The sequence below is a fragment of the Odontesthes bonariensis genome, chromosome 9 (genome assembly GCF_027942865.1).
Source record: "Odontesthes bonariensis isolate fOdoBon6 chromosome 9, fOdoBon6.hap1, whole genome shotgun sequence".
Lineage (NCBI taxonomy): Eukaryota > Metazoa > Chordata > Actinopteri > Atheriniformes > Atherinopsidae > Odontesthes > Odontesthes bonariensis.
In genome coordinates this window covers 30,758,108-30,774,606 of record NC_134514.1, presented here as the reverse complement: position 1 = coordinate 30,774,606, position 16,499 = coordinate 30,758,108, and the positions used below count along the sequence as shown (strand labels likewise).

General features: G+C 42.0%; 25 non-coding genes across 25 annotated transcripts; all 25 read left to right on the top strand.

The window, feature by feature from the left end:
• The first annotated feature begins 221 nt into the window (after positions 1 to 221).
• On the top strand, positions 222 to 293 carry trnap-agg (transfer RNA proline (anticodon AGG)). The gene has a single exon. It is a non-coding gene; the product is annotated as a tRNA-Pro (tRNA).
• Positions 294 to 876: 583 nt separating this feature from the next.
• On the top strand, positions 877 to 948 carry trnap-cgg (transfer RNA proline (anticodon CGG)). Its single transcript has one exon. It is a non-coding gene; the product is annotated as a tRNA-Pro (tRNA).
• Positions 949 to 1,556: 608 nt separating this feature from the next.
• Positions 1,557 to 1,628, top strand: trnap-agg (transfer RNA proline (anticodon AGG)). The gene has a single exon. It is a non-coding gene; the product is annotated as a tRNA-Pro (tRNA).
• A 608-nt stretch (positions 1,629 to 2,236) lies between these two features.
• Positions 2,237 to 2,308, top strand: trnap-ugg (transfer RNA proline (anticodon UGG)). The gene has a single exon. It is a non-coding gene; the product is annotated as a tRNA-Pro (tRNA).
• Positions 2,309 to 2,889: 581 nt separating this feature from the next.
• On the top strand, positions 2,890 to 2,961 carry trnap-agg (transfer RNA proline (anticodon AGG)). Its single transcript has one exon. It is a non-coding gene; the product is annotated as a tRNA-Pro (tRNA).
• Positions 2,962 to 3,543: 582 nt separating this feature from the next.
• On the top strand, positions 3,544 to 3,615 carry trnap-cgg (transfer RNA proline (anticodon CGG)). The gene has a single exon. It is a non-coding gene; the product is annotated as a tRNA-Pro (tRNA).
• A 608-nt stretch (positions 3,616 to 4,223) lies between these two features.
• On the top strand, positions 4,224 to 4,295 carry trnap-agg (transfer RNA proline (anticodon AGG)). Its single transcript has one exon. It is a non-coding gene; the product is annotated as a tRNA-Pro (tRNA).
• A 581-nt stretch (positions 4,296 to 4,876) lies between these two features.
• trnap-agg (transfer RNA proline (anticodon AGG)) lies at positions 4,877 to 4,948 on the top strand. The gene has a single exon. It is a non-coding gene; the product is annotated as a tRNA-Pro (tRNA).
• A 583-nt stretch (positions 4,949 to 5,531) lies between these two features.
• Positions 5,532 to 5,603, top strand: trnap-cgg (transfer RNA proline (anticodon CGG)). Its single transcript has one exon. It is a non-coding gene; the product is annotated as a tRNA-Pro (tRNA).
• A 608-nt stretch (positions 5,604 to 6,211) lies between these two features.
• trnap-agg (transfer RNA proline (anticodon AGG)) lies at positions 6,212 to 6,283 on the top strand. Its single transcript has one exon. It is a non-coding gene; the product is annotated as a tRNA-Pro (tRNA).
• A 608-nt stretch (positions 6,284 to 6,891) lies between these two features.
• trnap-ugg (transfer RNA proline (anticodon UGG)) lies at positions 6,892 to 6,963 on the top strand. The gene has a single exon. It is a non-coding gene; the product is annotated as a tRNA-Pro (tRNA).
• Positions 6,964 to 7,544: 581 nt separating this feature from the next.
• On the top strand, positions 7,545 to 7,616 carry trnap-agg (transfer RNA proline (anticodon AGG)). Its single transcript has one exon. It is a non-coding gene; the product is annotated as a tRNA-Pro (tRNA).
• A 582-nt stretch (positions 7,617 to 8,198) lies between these two features.
• On the top strand, positions 8,199 to 8,270 carry trnap-cgg (transfer RNA proline (anticodon CGG)). Its single transcript has one exon. It is a non-coding gene; the product is annotated as a tRNA-Pro (tRNA).
• A 608-nt stretch (positions 8,271 to 8,878) lies between these two features.
• trnap-agg (transfer RNA proline (anticodon AGG)) lies at positions 8,879 to 8,950 on the top strand. The gene has a single exon. It is a non-coding gene; the product is annotated as a tRNA-Pro (tRNA).
• A 581-nt stretch (positions 8,951 to 9,531) lies between these two features.
• trnap-agg (transfer RNA proline (anticodon AGG)) lies at positions 9,532 to 9,603 on the top strand. The gene has a single exon. It is a non-coding gene; the product is annotated as a tRNA-Pro (tRNA).
• Positions 9,604 to 10,186: 583 nt separating this feature from the next.
• trnap-cgg (transfer RNA proline (anticodon CGG)) lies at positions 10,187 to 10,258 on the top strand. Its single transcript has one exon. It is a non-coding gene; the product is annotated as a tRNA-Pro (tRNA).
• A 608-nt stretch (positions 10,259 to 10,866) lies between these two features.
• Positions 10,867 to 10,938, top strand: trnap-agg (transfer RNA proline (anticodon AGG)). The gene has a single exon. It is a non-coding gene; the product is annotated as a tRNA-Pro (tRNA).
• A 608-nt stretch (positions 10,939 to 11,546) lies between these two features.
• trnap-ugg (transfer RNA proline (anticodon UGG)) lies at positions 11,547 to 11,618 on the top strand. Its single transcript has one exon. It is a non-coding gene; the product is annotated as a tRNA-Pro (tRNA).
• Positions 11,619 to 12,199: 581 nt separating this feature from the next.
• trnap-agg (transfer RNA proline (anticodon AGG)) lies at positions 12,200 to 12,271 on the top strand. The gene has a single exon. It is a non-coding gene; the product is annotated as a tRNA-Pro (tRNA).
• Positions 12,272 to 12,854: 583 nt separating this feature from the next.
• Positions 12,855 to 12,926, top strand: trnap-cgg (transfer RNA proline (anticodon CGG)). Its single transcript has one exon. It is a non-coding gene; the product is annotated as a tRNA-Pro (tRNA).
• Positions 12,927 to 13,534: 608 nt separating this feature from the next.
• On the top strand, positions 13,535 to 13,606 carry trnap-agg (transfer RNA proline (anticodon AGG)). The gene has a single exon. It is a non-coding gene; the product is annotated as a tRNA-Pro (tRNA).
• A 608-nt stretch (positions 13,607 to 14,214) lies between these two features.
• On the top strand, positions 14,215 to 14,286 carry trnap-ugg (transfer RNA proline (anticodon UGG)). The gene has a single exon. It is a non-coding gene; the product is annotated as a tRNA-Pro (tRNA).
• A 581-nt stretch (positions 14,287 to 14,867) lies between these two features.
• trnap-agg (transfer RNA proline (anticodon AGG)) lies at positions 14,868 to 14,939 on the top strand. The gene has a single exon. It is a non-coding gene; the product is annotated as a tRNA-Pro (tRNA).
• A 582-nt stretch (positions 14,940 to 15,521) lies between these two features.
• Positions 15,522 to 15,593, top strand: trnap-cgg (transfer RNA proline (anticodon CGG)). Its single transcript has one exon. It is a non-coding gene; the product is annotated as a tRNA-Pro (tRNA).
• Positions 15,594 to 16,201: 608 nt separating this feature from the next.
• trnap-agg (transfer RNA proline (anticodon AGG)) lies at positions 16,202 to 16,273 on the top strand. The gene has a single exon. It is a non-coding gene; the product is annotated as a tRNA-Pro (tRNA).
• The last annotated feature ends 226 nt before the right edge of the window (positions 16,274 to 16,499 follow it).

Below are 16,499 nucleotides of genomic sequence, written 5' to 3'. Positions count from 1 at the left end.
GTAGTGTTACAGATTGATTTACACATACTTTTGGCAACTAATCTCCACTTTAGAATAAGAGAACTTTGAAATTAAAAAAAATGGAAGCAACACTGACATTGAGTGAGCTGAACTGAAAGTTGTAGGATGTTTCTATTCGATGATCGAACGTACCTTCCGAGGGTATCTTTTTGCTATCTGTGGCCCGCGGCACTCGTATGAAGTCTAATGTTGCAAATCTTGGCTCGTTGGTCTAGGGGTATGATTCTCGCTTAGGGTGCGAAAGGTCCCGGGTTCAAATCCCGGGCGAGCCCTTTCCTCCTTTAAGAAACCTATACGGAAAGCTTCATGGTTAACTTTGGGTACCTTCCTTCATCTCAAATGCGTCTCTCTTTGCTCTCCCAAATTGTTAATTAAGAGTGCTGATAACAATTGCAAAAATATCCTGTTTTACTATATTGTTTGGAGCTGTAGCAGTTGGCTCTCCTTTCACTCAACATGAGTGAAGTTATTGAGGACATAGACTGAACATCCCCAACATTAAAGCCACTGACAGTTAAGTGAACAACTCTTCTTTTCTTTTACAATGCAATTTTTAGCTAGACAAACCGTTATCCCAGCTTTTACTTGGAGTTTAGGTTGACCCTCCACAAGTTTACACTCACAGCTGGGATTTGTAGTGTTACAGATTGATTTACACATACTTTTGGCAACTAATCTCCACTTTAGAATAAGAGAACTTTGAAATTAAAAAAAATGGAAGCAACACTGACATTGAGTGAGCTGAACTGAAAGTTGTATGATGTTTCTATTCGATGATCGAACGTACCTTCCGAGGGTATCTTTTTGCTATCTGTGGCCCGCGGCACTCGTATGAAGTCTAAAGTTGCAAATCTTGGCTCGTTGGTCTAGGGGTATGATTCTCGCTTCGGGTGCGGGAGGTCCCGGGTTCAAATCCCGAACGAGCCCTTCCCTGGTTTACTGGCCTTATGTCTTCCCTTTGCTGTGAAATCAGAGAAGAATTGAATCAATGACCATAACATTGAATGCATTTGGAATCAAAACCCCAAATATGGCAATACAGCTCAAACCTCCTCCACTCATTCCGAAGTTGCTTCAAGACCTTCTTAAATTAATTTCTTATCTGGAATTTGAAAGACAGATCCACACATGTCAGTAATCCTGTATCATGGAAGCACACCCTCTGCAGTATTATCTAAAGCAGTTTTGGTATTTGTACTATAAATCCAGATTGAAACGCTTCAAGTCAATGGTAGAGAAATGGAGATATAGACCTGTTCTGTCTTAAAGTTGGGCTTCTTGATAAAATGTGATGTGAGTTGGTGGAACCTGGCGGTGAGTATTGGCTCATTGGTCTCAGGAGTTTTTGTGGGCTGTTCAGGGTATGTGCCTAATAACTTCACTCCCGTTGAGTGAAGGGAGAGCCAACTCCAAACAATATAGGCTCATTACTCTGGAAAAGTCAAAAAAGAAAGAAAGCAATTACAAATTCCCAGGATTCCATGGCTACGTCAGCTGTCCGCGCGCTCTCACGAAACGCAAAAAGTCCACTTTTTGGCTCGTTGGTCTAGGGGTATGATTCTTGCTTAGGGTGCGAGAGGTCCCGGGTTCAAATCCCGGACGAGCCCTTTCCTGGTTTACTGGCCTTGTGTCTTTCCTTTGCTGTCAAATCAGAGAAGGATTGAATCAATGACTATAACATTCAATGCATTTGGAATCAAAACCCCAAATATGGCAATACAGCTCAAACCTCCACCACTCATTCCGAAGTTGCTTCAAGACCTTCTTAAATTAATTTCTTATCTGGAATTTGAAAGACAGATCCACGCATGTCAGTAATCCTGTATCATGGAAGCACACCCTCTGCAGTATTATCTAAAGCAGTTTCCGTATTTGTTCTATAAGTCCAGATTGAAACGCTTCAAGTCAATGGTAGAGAAATTGAGTTATAGACCTGTTCTGTCTTAAAGTTGGGCTTCTTGATAAAATGTGATGTGACTTGGTGGAACCTGGCGGTGAGTATTGGCTCATTGGTCTCAGGTGTTTTTGTGGGCTGTTCAGTGTATGTGCCTAATAACTTCACTCATGTTGAGTGAAGGGAGAGCCAACTCCAAACATTATAGGCTCATTGCTCTGGAAAAGTCAAAGAAGAAAGAAAGCAATCACAAATTCCCAGGATTCCATGGCTACGTCAGCTGTCCGCGTGCTCTCACGAAACGCAAAAAGTCCACCTTTTGGCTCGTTGGTCTAGGGGTATGATTCTCGCTTTGGGTGTGAGAGGTCCCGGGTTCAAATCCCGGGCGAGCCCTTCTCCTTTAAGAAACCTATACGGAAAGCTTGATGGTTAACTTTGGGTACCTTCCTTCATCTCAAATGCGTCTCTCTTTGCTCTCCCAAATTGTTAATTAAGAGTGCTGATAACAATTGCAAAAATGTCCTGTCTTACTATATTGTTTGGAGCTGTAGCAGTTGGCTCTCCTTTCACTCAACATGAGTGAAGTTATTGAGGACATAGACTGAACATCCCCAACATTAAAGCCACTGACAGTTAAGTGAACAACTCTTCTTTTCTTTTACAATGCAATTTTTAGCTAGACAAACCGTTATCCCAGCTTTTACTTGGAGTTTACGTTGACCCTCCACAAGTTTACACTCACAGCTGGGATTTGTAGTGTTACAGATTGATTTACACATACTTTTGGCAACTAATCTCCACTTTAGAATAAGAGAACTTTGAAATAAAAAAAAATGGAAGCAACACTGACATTGAGTGAGCTGAACTGAAAGTTGTAGGATGTTTCTATTCGATGATCGAACGTACCTTCCGAGGGTATCTTTTTGCTATCTGTGGCCCGCGGCACTCGTATGAAGTCTAATGTTGCAAATCTTGGCTCGTTGGTCTAGGGGTATGATTCTCGCTTAGGGTGTGAGAGGTCCCGGGTTCAAATCCCGGGCGAGCCCTTTCCTCCTTTAAGAAACCTATACGGAAAGCTTCATGGTTAACTTTGGGTACCTTCCTTCATCTCAAAAGCGTCTCTCTTTGCTCTCCCAAATTGTTAATTAAGAGTGCTGATAACAATTGCAAAAATATCCTGTCTTACTATATTGTTTGGAGCTGTAGCAGTTGGCTCTCCTTTCACTCAACATGAGTGAAGTTATTGAGGACATAGACTGAACATCTTCAAAATTAAAGCCACTGACAGTTAAGTGAAAAACTCTTCTTTTCTTTTACAATGCAATTTTTAGCTAGACAAACCGTTATCCCAGCTTTTACTTGGAGTTTACGTTGACCCTCCACAAGTTTACACTCACAGTTGGGATTTGTAGTGTTACAGATTGATTTACACATACTTTTGGCAACTAATCTCCACTTTAGAATAAGAGAACTTTGAAATAAAAAAAATGGAAGCAACACTGACATTGAGTGAGCTGAACTGAAAGTTGTAGGATGTTTCTATTCGATGATCGAACGTACCTTCCGAGGGTATCTTTTTGCTATCTGTGGCCCGCGGCACTCGTATGAAGTCTAAAGTTGCAAATCTTGGCTCGTTGGTCTAGGGGTATGATTCTCGCTTCGGGTGCGGGAGGTCCCGGGTTCAAATCCCGGACGAGCCCTTCCCTGGTTTACTGGCCTTGTGGCTTCCCTTTGCTGTGAAATCAGAGAAGAATTGAATCAATGACCATAACATTCAATGCATTTGGAATCAAAACCCCAAATATGGCAATACAGCTCAAACCTCCACCACTCATTCCGAAGTTGCTTCAAGACCTTCTTAAATTAATTTCTTATCTGGAATTTGAAAGACAGATCCACACATGTCAGTAATCCTGTATCATGGAAGCACACCCTCTGCAGTATTATCTAAAGCAGTTTTGGTATTTGTACTATAAATCCAGATTGAAACGCTTCAAGTCAATGGTAGAGAAATGGAGATATAGACCTGTTCTGTCTTAAAGTTGGGCTTCTTGATAAAATGTGATGTGAGTTGGTGGAACCTGGCGGTGAGTATTGGCTCATTGGTCTCAGGAGTTTTTGTGGGCTGTTCAGTGTATGTGCCTAATAACTTCACTCATGTTGAGTGAAGGGAGAGCCAACTCCAAACAATATAGGCTCATTGCTCTGGAAAAGTCAAAGAAGAAAGAAAGCAATCACAAATTCCCAGGATTCCATGGCTACGTCAGCTGTCCGCGTGCTCTCACGAAACGCAAAAAGTCCACCTTTTGGCTCGTTGGTCTAGGGGTATGATTCTCGCTTAGGGTGCGAGAGGTCCCGGGTTCAAATCCCGGGCGAGCCCTTCTCCTTTAAGAAACCTATACGGAAAGCTTGATGGTTAACTTTGGGTACCTTCCTTCATCTCAAATGCGTCTCTCTTTGCTCTCCCAAATTGTTAATTAAGAGTGCTGATAACAATTGCAAAAATGTCCTGTCTTACTATATTGTTTGGAGCTGTAGCAGTTGGCTCTCCTTTCACTCAACATGAGTGAAGTTATTGAGGACATAGACTGAACATCCCCAACATTAAAGCCACTGACAGTTAAGTGAACAACTCTTCTTTTCTTTTACAATGCAATTTTTAGCTAGACAAACCGTTATCCCAGCTTTTACTTGGAGTTTACGTTGACCCTCCACAAGTTTACACTCACAGCTGGGATTTGTAGTGTTACAGATTGATTTACACATACTTTTGGCAACTAATCTCCACTTTAGAATAAGAGAACTTTGAAATTAAAAAAAATGGAAGCAACACTGACATTGAGTGAGCTGAACTGAAAGTTGTAGGATGTTTCTATTCGATGATCGAACGTACCTTCCGAGGGTATCTTTTTGCTATCTGTGGCCCGCGGCACTCGTATGAAGTCTAATGTTGCAAATCTTGGCTCGTTGGTCTAGGGGTATGATTCTCGCTTAGGGTGTGAGAGGTCCCGGGTTCAAATCCCGGGCGAGCCCTTTCCTCCTTTAAGAAACCTATACGGAAAGCTTCATGGTTAACTTTGGGTACCTTCCTTCATCTCAAATGCGTCTCTCTTTGCTCTCCCAAATTGTTAATTAAGAGTGCTGATAACAATTGCAAAAATGCCCTGTCTTACTATATTGTTTGGAGCTGTAGCAGTTGGCTCTCCTTTCACTCAACATGAGTGAAGTTATTGAGGACATAGACTGAACATCCCCAACATTAAAGCCACTGACAGTTAAGTGAACAACTCTTCTTTTCTTTTACAATGCAATTTTTAGCTAGACAAACCGTTATCCCAGCTTTTACTTGGAGTTTACGTTGACCCTCCACAAGTTTACACTCACAGCTGGGATTTGTAGTGTTACAGATTGATTTACACATACTTTTGGCAACTAATCTCCACTTTAGAATAAGAGAACTTTGAAATAAAAAAAAATGGAAGCAACACTGACATTGAGTGAGCTGAACTGAAAGTTGTAGGATGTTTCTATTCGATGATCGAACGTACCTTCCGAGGGTATCTTTTTGCTATCTGTGGCCCGCGGCACTCGTATGAAGTCTAAAGTTGCAAATCTTGGCTCGTTGGTCTAGGGGTATGATTCTCGCTTCGGGTGCGGGAGGTCCCGGGTTCAAATCCCGAACGAGCCCTTCCCTGGTTTACTGGCCTTGTATCTTCCCTTTGCTGTGAAATCAGAGAAGAATTGAATCAATGACTATAACATTCAATGCATTTGGAATCAAAACCCCAAATATGGCAATACAGCTCAAACCTCCACCACTCATTCCGAAGTTGCTTCAAGACCTTCTTAAATTAATTTCTTATCTGGAATTTGAAAGACAGATCCACACATGTCAGTAATCCTGTATCATGGAAGCACACCCTCTGCAGTATTATCTAAAGCAGTTTTGGTATTTGTACTATAAATCCAGATTGAAACGCTTCAAGTCAGTGGTAGAGAAATGGAGATATAGACCTGTTCTGTCTTAAAGTTGGGCTTCTTGATAAAATGTGATGTGAGTTGGTGGAACCTGGCGGTGAGTATTGGCTCATTGGTCTCAGGAGTTTTTGTGGGCTGTTCAGGGTATGTGCCTAATAACTTCACTCCCGTTGAGTGAAGGGAGAGCCAACTCCAAACAATATAGGCTCATTACTCTGGAAAAGTCAATAAAGAAAGAAAGCAATTACAAATTCCCAGGATTCCATGGCTACGTCAGCTGTCCGCGCGCTCTCACGAAACGCAAAAAGTCCACTTTTTGGCTCGTTGGTCTAGGGGTATGATTCTTGCTTAGGGTGCGAGAGGTCCCGGGTTCAAATCCCGGACGAGCCCTTTCCTGGTTTACTGGCCTTGTGTCTTTCCTTTGCTGTCAAATCAGAGAAGGATTGAATCAATGACTATAACATTCAATGCATTTGGAATCAAAACCCCAAATATGGCAATACAGCTCAAACCTCCACCACTCATTCCGAAGTTGCTTCAAGACCTTCTTAAATTAATTTCTTATCTGGAATTTGAAAGACAGATTCACGCATGTCAGTAATCCTGTATCATGGAAGCACACCCTCTGCAGTATTATCTAAAGCAGTTTCCGTATTTGTTCTATAAGTCCAGATTAAAACGCTTCAAGTCAATGGTAGAGAAATTGAGTTATAGACGTGTTCTGTCTTAAAGTTGGGCTTCTTGATAAAATGTGATATGAGTTGGTGGAACCTGGCGGTGAGTATTGGCTCATTGGTCTCAGGTGTTTTTGTGGGCTGTTCAGTGTATGTGCCTAATAACTTCACTCATGTTGAGTGAAGGGAGAGCCAACTCCAAACATTATAGGCTCATTGCTCTGGAAAAGTCAAAGAAGAAAGAAAGCAATCACAAATTCCCAGGATTCCATGGCTACGTCAGCTGTCCGCGTGCTCTCACGAAACGCAAAAAGTCCACCTTTTGGCTCGTTGGTCTAGGGGTATGATTCTCGCTTTGGGTGTGAGAGGTCCCGGGTTCAAATCCCGGGCGAGCCCTTCTCCTTTAAGAAACCTATACGGAAAGCTTGATGGTTAACTTTGGGTACCTTCCTTCATCTCAAATGCGTCTCTCTTTGCTCTCCCAAATTGTTAATTAAGAGTGCTGATAACAATTGCAAAAATGTCCTGTCTTACTATATTGTTTGGAGCTGTAGCAGTTGGCTCTCCTTTCACTCAACATGAGTGAAGTTATTGAGGACATAGACTGAACATCCCCAACATTAAAGCCACTGACAGTTAAGTGAACAACTCTTCTTTTCTTTTACAATGCAATTTTTAGCTAGACAAACCGTTATCCCAGCTTTTACTTGGAGTTTACGTTGACCCTCCACAAGTTTACACTCACAGCTGGGATTTGTAGTGTTACAGATTGATTTACACATACTTTTGGCAACTAATCTCCACTTTAGAATAAGAGAACTTTGAAATAAAAAAAAATGGAAGCAACACTGACATTGAGTGAGCTGAACTGAAAGTTGTAGGATGTTTCTATTCGATGATCGAACGTACCTTCCGAGGGTATCTTTTTGCTATCTGTGGCCCGCGGCACTCGTATGAAGTCTAATGTTGCAAATCTTGGCTCGTTGGTCTAGGGGTATGATTCTCGCTTAGGGTGTGAGAGGTCCCGGGTTCAAATCCCGGGCGAGCCCTTTCCTCCTTTAAGAAACCTATACGGAAAGCTTCATGGTTAACTTTGGGTACCTTCCTTCATCTCAAAAGCGTCTCTCTTTGCTCTCCCAAATTGTTAATTAAGAGTGCTGATAACAATTGCAAAAATATCCTGTCTTACTATATTGTTTGGAGCTGTAGCAGTTGGCTCTCCTTTCACTCAACATGAGTGAAGTTATTGAGGACATAGACTGAACATCTTCAAAATTAAAGCCACTGACAGTTAAGTGAAAAACTCTTCTTTTCTTTTACAATGCAATTTTTAGCTAGACAAACCGTTATCCCAGCTTTTACTTGGAGTTTACGTTGACCCTCCACAAGTTTACACTCACAGTTGGGATTTGTAGTGTTACAGATTGATTTACACATACTTTTGGCAACTAATCTCCACTTTAGAATAAGAGAACTTTGAAATAAAAAAAATGGAAGCAACACTGACATTGAGTGAGCTGAACTGAAAGTTGTAGGATGTTTCTATTCGATGATCGAACGTACCTTCCGAGGGTATCTTTTTGCTATCTGTGGCCCGCGGCACTCGTATGAAGTCTAAAGTTGCAAATCTTGGCTCGTTGGTCTAGGGGTATGATTCTCGCTTCGGGTGCGGGAGGTCCCGGGTTCAAATCCCGGACGAGCCCTTCCCTGGTTTACTGGCCTTGTGGCTTCCCTTTGCTGTGAAATCAGAGAAGAATTGAATCAATGACCATAACATTCAATGCATTTGGAATCAAAACCCCAAATATGGCAATACAGCTCAAACCTCCACCACTCATTCCGAAGTTGCTTCAAGACCTTCTTAAATTAATTTCTTATCTGGAATTTGAAAGACAGATCCACACATGTCAGTAATCCTGTATCATGGAAGCACACCCTCTGCAGTATTATCTAAAGCAGTTTTGGTATTTGTACTATAAATCCAGATTGAAACGCTTCAAGTCAATGGTAGAGAAATGGAGATATAGACCTGTTCTGTCTTAAAGTTGGGCTTCTTGATAAAATGTGATGTGAGTTGGTGGAACCTGGCGGTGAGTATTGGCTCATTGGTCTCAGGAGTTTTTGTGGGCTGTTCAGTGTATGTGCCTAATAACTTCACTCATGTTGAGTGAAGGGAGAGCCAACTCCAAACAATATAGGCTCATTGCTCTGGAAAAGTCAAAGAAGAAAGAAAGCAATCACAAATTCCCAGGATTCCATGGCTACGTCAGCTGTCCGCGTGCTCTCACGAAACGCAAAAAGTCCACCTTTTGGCTCGTTGGTCTAGGGGTATGATTCTCGCTTAGGGTGCGAGAGGTCCCGGGTTCAAATCCCGGGCGAGCCCTTCTCCTTTAAGAAACCTATACGGAAAGCTTGATGGTTAACTTTGGGTACCTTCCTTCATCTCAAATGCGTCTCTCTTTGCTCTCCCAAATTGTTAATTAAGAGTGCTGATAACAATTGCAAAAATGTCCTGTCTTACTATATTGTTTGGAGCTGTAGCAGTTGGCTCTCCTTTCACTCAACATGAGTGAAGTTATTGAGGACATAGACTGAACATCCCCAACATTAAAGCCACTGACAGTTAAGTGAACAACTCTTCTTTTCTTTTACAATGCAATTTTTAGCTAGACAAACCGTTATCCCAGCTTTTACTTGGAGTTTACGTTGACCCTCCACAAGTTTACACTCACAGCTGGGATTTGTAGTGTTACAGATTGATTTACACATACTTTTGGCAACTAATCTCCACTTTAGAATAAGAGAACTTTGAAATTAAAAAAAATGGAAGCAACACTGACATTGAGTGAGCTGAACTGAAAGTTGTAGGATGTTTCTATTCGATGATCGAACGTACCTTCCGAGGGTATCTTTTTGCTATCTGTGGCCCGCGGCACTCGTATGAAGTCTAATGTTGCAAATCTTGGCTCGTTGGTCTAGGGGTATGATTCTCGCTTAGGGTGTGAGAGGTCCCGGGTTCAAATCCCGGGCGAGCCCTTTCCTCCTTTAAGAAACCTATACGGAAAGCTTCATGGTTAACTTTGGGTACCTTCCTTCATCTCAAATGCGTCTCTCTTTGCTCTCCCAAATTGTTAATTAAGAGTGCTGATAACAATTGCAAAAATGCCCTGTCTTACTATATTGTTTGGAGCTGTAGCAGTTGGCTCTCCTTTCACTCAACATGAGTGAAGTTATTGAGGACATAGACTGAACATCCCCAACATTAAAGCCACTGACAGTTAAGTGAACAACTCTTCTTTTCTTTTACAATGCAATTTTTAGCTAGACAAACCGTTATCCCAGCTTTTACTTGGAGTTTACGTTGACCCTCCACAAGTTTACACTCACAGCTGGGATTTGTAGTGTTACAGATTGATTTACACATACTTTTGGCAACTAATCTCCACTTTAGAATAAGAGAACTTTGAAATAAAAAAAAATGGAAGCAACACTGACATTGAGTGAGCTGAACTGAAAGTTGTAGGATGTTTCTATTCGATGATCGAACGTACCTTCCGAGGGTATCTTTTTGCTATCTGTGGCCCGCGGCACTCGTATGAAGTCTAAAGTTGCAAATCTTGGCTCGTTGGTCTAGGGGTATGATTCTCGCTTCGGGTGCGGGAGGTCCCGGGTTCAAATCCCGAACGAGCCCTTCCCTGGTTTACTGGCCTTGTATCTTCCCTTTGCTGTGAAATCAGAGAAGAATTGAATCAATGACTATAACATTCAATGCATTTGGAATCAAAACCCCAAATATGGCAATACAGCTCAAACCTCCACCACTCATTCCGAAGTTGCTTCAAGACCTTCTTAAATTAATTTCTTATCTGGAATTTGAAAGACAGATCCACACATGTCAGTAATCCTGTATCATGGAAGCACACCCTCTGCAGTATTATCTAAAGCAGTTTTGGTATTTGTACTATAAATCCAGATTGAAACGCTTCAAGTCAGTGGTAGAGAAATGGAGATATAGACCTGTTCTGTCTTAAAGTTGGGCTTCTTGATAAAATGTGATGTGAGTTGGTGGAACCTGGCGGTGAGTATTGGCTCATTGGTCTCAGGAGTTTTTGTGGGCTGTTCAGGGTATGTGCCTAATAACTTCACTCCCGTTGAGTGAAGGGAGAGCCAACTCCAAACAATATAGGCTCATTACTCTGGAAAAGTCAATAAAGAAAGAAAGCAATTACAAATTCCCAGGATTCCATGGCTACGTCAGCTGTCCGCGCGCTCTCACGAAACGCAAAAAGTCCACTTTTTGGCTCGTTGGTCTAGGGGTATGATTCTTGCTTAGGGTGCGAGAGGTCCCGGGTTCAAATCCCGGACGAGCCCTTTCCTGGTTTACTGGCCTTGTGTCTTTCCTTTGCTGTCAAATCAGAGAAGGATTGAATCAATGACTATAACATTCAATGCATTTGGAATCAAAACCCCAAATATGGCAATACAGCTCAAACCTCCACCACTCATTCCGAAGTTGCTTCAAGACCTTCTTAAATTAATTTCTTATCTGGAATTTGAAAGACAGATTCACGCATGTCAGTAATCCTGTATCATGGAAGCACACCCTCTGCAGTATTATCTAAAGCAGTTTCCGTATTTGTTCTATAAGTCCAGATTAAAACGCTTCAAGTCAATGGTAGAGAAATTGAGTTATAGACGTGTTCTGTCTTAAAGTTGGGCTTCTTGATAAAATGTGATATGAGTTGGTGGAACCTGGCGGTGAGTATTGGCTCATTGGTCTCAGGTGTTTTTGTGGGCTGTTCAGTGTATGTGCCTAATAACTTCACTCATGTTGAGTGAAGGGAGAGCCAACTCCAAACATTATAGGCTCATTGCTCTGGAAAAGTCAAAGAAGAAAGAAAGCAATCACAAATTCCCAGGATTCCATGGCTACGTCAGCTGTCCGCGTGCTCTCACGAAACGCAAAAAGTCCACCTTTTGGCTCGTTGGTCTAGGGGTATGATTCTCGCTTTGGGTGTGAGAGGTCCCGGGTTCAAATCCCGGGCGAGCCCTTTTCCTTTAAGAAACCTATACGGAAAGCTTGATGGTTAACTTTGGGTACCTTCCTTCATCTCAAATGCGTCTCTCTTTGCTCTCCCAAATTGTTAATTAAGAGTGCTGATAACAATTGCAAAAATGCCCTGTCTTACTATATTGTTTGGAGCTGTAGCAGTTGGCTCTCCTTTCACTCAACATGAGTGAAGTTATTGAGGACATAGACTGAACATCCCCAACATTAAAGCCACTGACAGTTAAGTGAACAACTCTTCTTTTCTTTTACAATGCAATTTTTAGCTAGACAAACCGTTATCCCAGCTTTTACTTGGAGTTTACGTTGACCCTCCACAAGTTTACACTCACAGCTGGGATTTGTAGTGTTACAGATTGATTTACACATACTTTTGGCAACTAATCTCCACTTTAGAATAAGAGAACTTTGAAATAAAAAAAAATGGAAGCAACACTGACATTGAGTGAGCTGAACTGAAAGTTGTAGGATGTTTCTATTCGATGATCGAACGTACCTTCCGAGGGTATCTTTTTGCTATCTGTGGCCCGCGGCACTCGTATGAAGTCTAATGTTGCAAATCTTGGCTCGTTGGTCTAGGGGTATGATTCTCGCTTAGGGTGCGAAAGGTCCCGGGTTCAAATCCCGGGCGAGCCCTTTCCTCCTTTAAGAAACCTATACGGAAAGCTTCATGGTTAACTTTGGGTACCTTCCTTCATCTCAAATGCGTCTCTCTTTGCTCTCCCAAATTGTTAATTAAGAGTGCTGATAACAATTGCAAAAATATCCTGTTTTACTATATTGTTTGGAGCTGTAGCAGTTGGCTCTCCTTTCACTCAACATGAGTGAAGTTATTGAGGACATAGACTGAACATCCCCAACATTAAAGCCACTGACAGTTAAGTGAACAACTCTTCTTTTCTTTTACAATGCAATTTTTAGCTAGACAAACCGTTATCCCAGCTTTTACTTGGAGTTTAGGTTGACCCTCCACAAGTTTACACTCACAGCTGGGATTTGTAGTGTTACAGATTGATTTACACATACTTTTGGCAACTAATCTCCACTTTAGAATAAGAGAACTTTGAAATTAAAAAAAATGGAAGCAACACTGACATTGAGTGAGCTGAACTGAAAGTTGTATGATGTTTCTATTCGATGATCGAACGTACCTTCCGAGGGTATCTTTTTGCTATCTGTGGCCCGCGGCACTCGTATGAAGTCTAAAGTTGCAAATCTTGGCTCGTTGGTCTAGGGGTATGATTCTCGCTTCGGGTGCGGGAGGTCCCGGGTTCAAATCCCGAACGAGCCCTTCCCTGGTTTACTGGCCTTATGTCTTCCCTTTGCTGTGAAATCAGAGAAGAATTGAATCAATGACCATAACATTGAATGCATTTGGAATCAAAACCCCAAATATGGCAATACAGCTCAAACCTCCTCCACTCATTCCGAAGTTGCTTCAAGACCTTCTTAAATTAATTTCTTATCTGGAATTTGAAAGACAGATCCACACATGTCAGTAATCCTGTATCATGGAAGCACACCCTCTGCAGTATTATCTAAAGCAGTTTTGGTATTTGTACTATAAATCCAGATTGAAACGCTTCAAGTCAATGGTAGAGAAATGGAGATATAGACCTGTTCTGTCTTAAAGTTGGGCTTCTTGATAAAATGTGATGTGAGTTGGTGGAACCTGGCGGTGAGTATTGGCTCATTGGTCTCAGGAGTTTTTGTGGGCTGTTCAGGGTATGTGCCTAATAACTTCACTCCCGTTGAGTGAAGGGAGAGCCAACTCCAAACAATATAGGCTCATTACTCTGGAAAAGTCAAAAAAGAAAGAAAGCAATTACAAATTCCCAGGATTCCATGGCTACGTCAGCTGTCCGCGCGCTCTCACGAAACGCAAAAAGTCCACTTTTTGGCTCGTTGGTCTAGGGGTATGATTCTTGCTTAGGGTGCGAGAGGTCCCGGGTTCAAATCCCGGACGAGCCCTTTCCTGGTTTACTGGCCTTGTGTCTTTCCTTTGCTGTCAAATCAGAGAAGGATTGAATCAATGACTATAACATTCAATGCATTTGGAATCAAAACCCCAAATATGGCAATACAGCTCAAACCTCCACCACTCATTCCGAAGTTGCTTCAAGACCTTCTTAAATTAATTTCTTATCTGGAATTTGAAAGACAGATCCACGCATGTCAGTAATCCTGTATCATGGAAGCACACCCTCTGCAGTATTATCTAAAGCAGTTTCCGTATTTGTTCTATAAGTCCAGATTGAAACGCTTCAAGTCAATGGTAGAGAAATTGAGTTATAGACCTGTTCTGTCTTAAAGTTGGGCTTCTTGATAAAATGTGATGTGACTTGGTGGAACCTGGCGGTGAGTATTGGCTCATTGGTCTCAGGTGTTTTTGTGGGCTGTTCAGTGTATGTGCCTAATAACTTCACTCATGTTGAGTGAAGGGAGAGCCAACTCCAAACATTATAGGCTCATTGCTCTGGAAAAGTCAAAGAAGAAAGAAAGCAATCACAAATTCCCAGGATTCCATGGCTACGTCAGCTGTCCGCGTGCTCTCACGAAACGCAAAAAGTCCACCTTTTGGCTCGTTGGTCTAGGGGTATGATTCTCGCTTTGGGTGTGAGAGGTCCCGGGTTCAAATCCCGGGCGAGCCCTTCTCCTTTAAGAAACCTATACGGAAAGCTTGATGGTTAACTTTGGGTACCTTCCTTCATCTCAAATGCGTCTCTCTTTGCTCTCCCAAATTGTTAATTAAGAGTGCTGATAACAATTGCAAAAATGTCCTGTCTTACTATATTGTTTGGAGCTGTAGCAGTTGGCTCTCCTTTCACTCAACATGAGTGAAGTTATTGAGGACATAGACTGAACATCCCCAACATTAAAGCCACTGACAGTTAAGTGAACAACTCTTCTTTTCTTTTACAATGCAATTTTTAGCTAGACAAACCGTTATCCCAGCTTTTACTTGGAGTTTACGTTGACCCTCCACAAGTTTACACTCACAGCTGGGATTTGTAGTGTTACAGATTGATTTACACATACTTTTGGCAACTAATCTCCACTTTAGAATAAGAGAACTTTGAAATAAAAAAAAATGGAAGCAACACTGACATTGAGTGAGCTGAACTGAAAGTTGTAGGATGTTTCTATTCGATGATCGAACGTACCTTCCGAGGGTATCTTTTTGCTATCTGTGGCCCGCGGCACTCGTATGAAGTCTAATGTTGCAAATCTTGGCTCGTTGGTCTAGGGGTATGATTCTCGCTTAGGGTGCGAAAGGTCCCGGGTTCAAATCCCGGGCGAGCCCTTTCCTCCTTTAAGAAACCTATACGGAAAGCTTCATGGTTAACTTTGGGTACCTTCCTTCATCTCAAATGCGTCTCTCTTTGCTCTCCCAAATTGTTAATTAAGAGTGCTGATAACAATTGCAAAAATATCCTGTTTTACTATATTGTTTGGAGCTGTAGCAGTTGGCTCTCCTTTCACTCAACATGAGTGAAGTTATTGAGGACATAGACTGAACATCCCCAACATTAAAGCCACTGACAGTTAAGTGAAAAACTCTTCTTTTCTTTTACAATGCAATTTTTAGCTAGACAAACCGTTATCCCAGCTTTTACTTGGAGTTTACGTTGACCCTCCACAAGTTTACACTCACAGTTGGGATTTGTAGTGTTACAGATTGATTTACACATACTTTTGGCAACTAATCTCCACTTTAGAATAAGAGAACTTTGAAATAAAAAAAATGGAAGCAACACTGACATTGAGTGAGCTGAACTGAAAGTTGTAGGATGTTTCTATTCGATGATCGAACGTACCTTCCGAGGGTATCTTTTTGCTATCTGTGGCCCGCGGCACTCGTATGAAGTCTAAAGTTGCAAATCTTGGCTCGTTGGTCTAGGGGTATGATTCTCGCTTCGGGTGCGGGAGGTCCCGGGTTCAAATCCCGGACGAGCCCTTCCCTGGTTTACTGGCCTTGTGGCTTCCCTTTGCTGTGAAATCAGAGAAGAATTGAATCAATGACCATAACATTCAATGCATTTGGAATCAAAACCCCAAATATGGCAATACAGCTCAAACCTCCACCACTCATTCCGAAGTTGCTTCAAGACCTTCTTAAATTAATTTCTTATCTGGAATTTGAAAGACAGATCCACACATGTCAGTAATCCTGTATCATGGAAGCACACCCTCTGCAGTATTATCTAAAGCAGTTTTGGTATTTGTACTATAAATCCAGATTGAAACGCTTCAAGTCAATGGTAGAGAAATGGAGATATAGACCTGTTCTGTCTTAAAGTTGGGCTTCTTGATAAAATGTGATGTGAGTTGGTGGAACCTGGCGGTGAGTATTGGCTCATTGGTCTCAGGAGTTTTTGTGGGCTGTTCAGTGTATGTGCCTAATAACTTCACTCATGTTGAGTGAAGGGAGAGCCAACTCCAAACAATATAGGCTCATTGCTCTGGAAAAGTCAAAGAAGAAAGAAAGCAATCACAAATTCCCAGGATTCCATGGCTACGTCAGCTGTCCGCGTGCTCTCACGAAACGCAAAAAGTCCACCTTTTGGCTCGTTGGTCTAGGGGTATGATTCTCGCTTAGGGTGCGAGAGGTCCCGGGTTCAAATCCCGGGCGAGCCCTTCTCCTTTAAGAAACCTATACGGAAAGCTTGATGGTTAACTTTGGGTACCTTCCTTCATCTCAAATGCGTCTCTCTTTGCTCTCCCAAATTGTTAATTAAGAGTGCTGATAACAATTGCAAAAATGTCCTGTCTTACTATATTGTTTGGAGCTGTAGCAGTTGGCTCTCCTTTCACTCAACATGAGTGAAGTTATTGAGGACATAGACTGAACATCCCCAACATT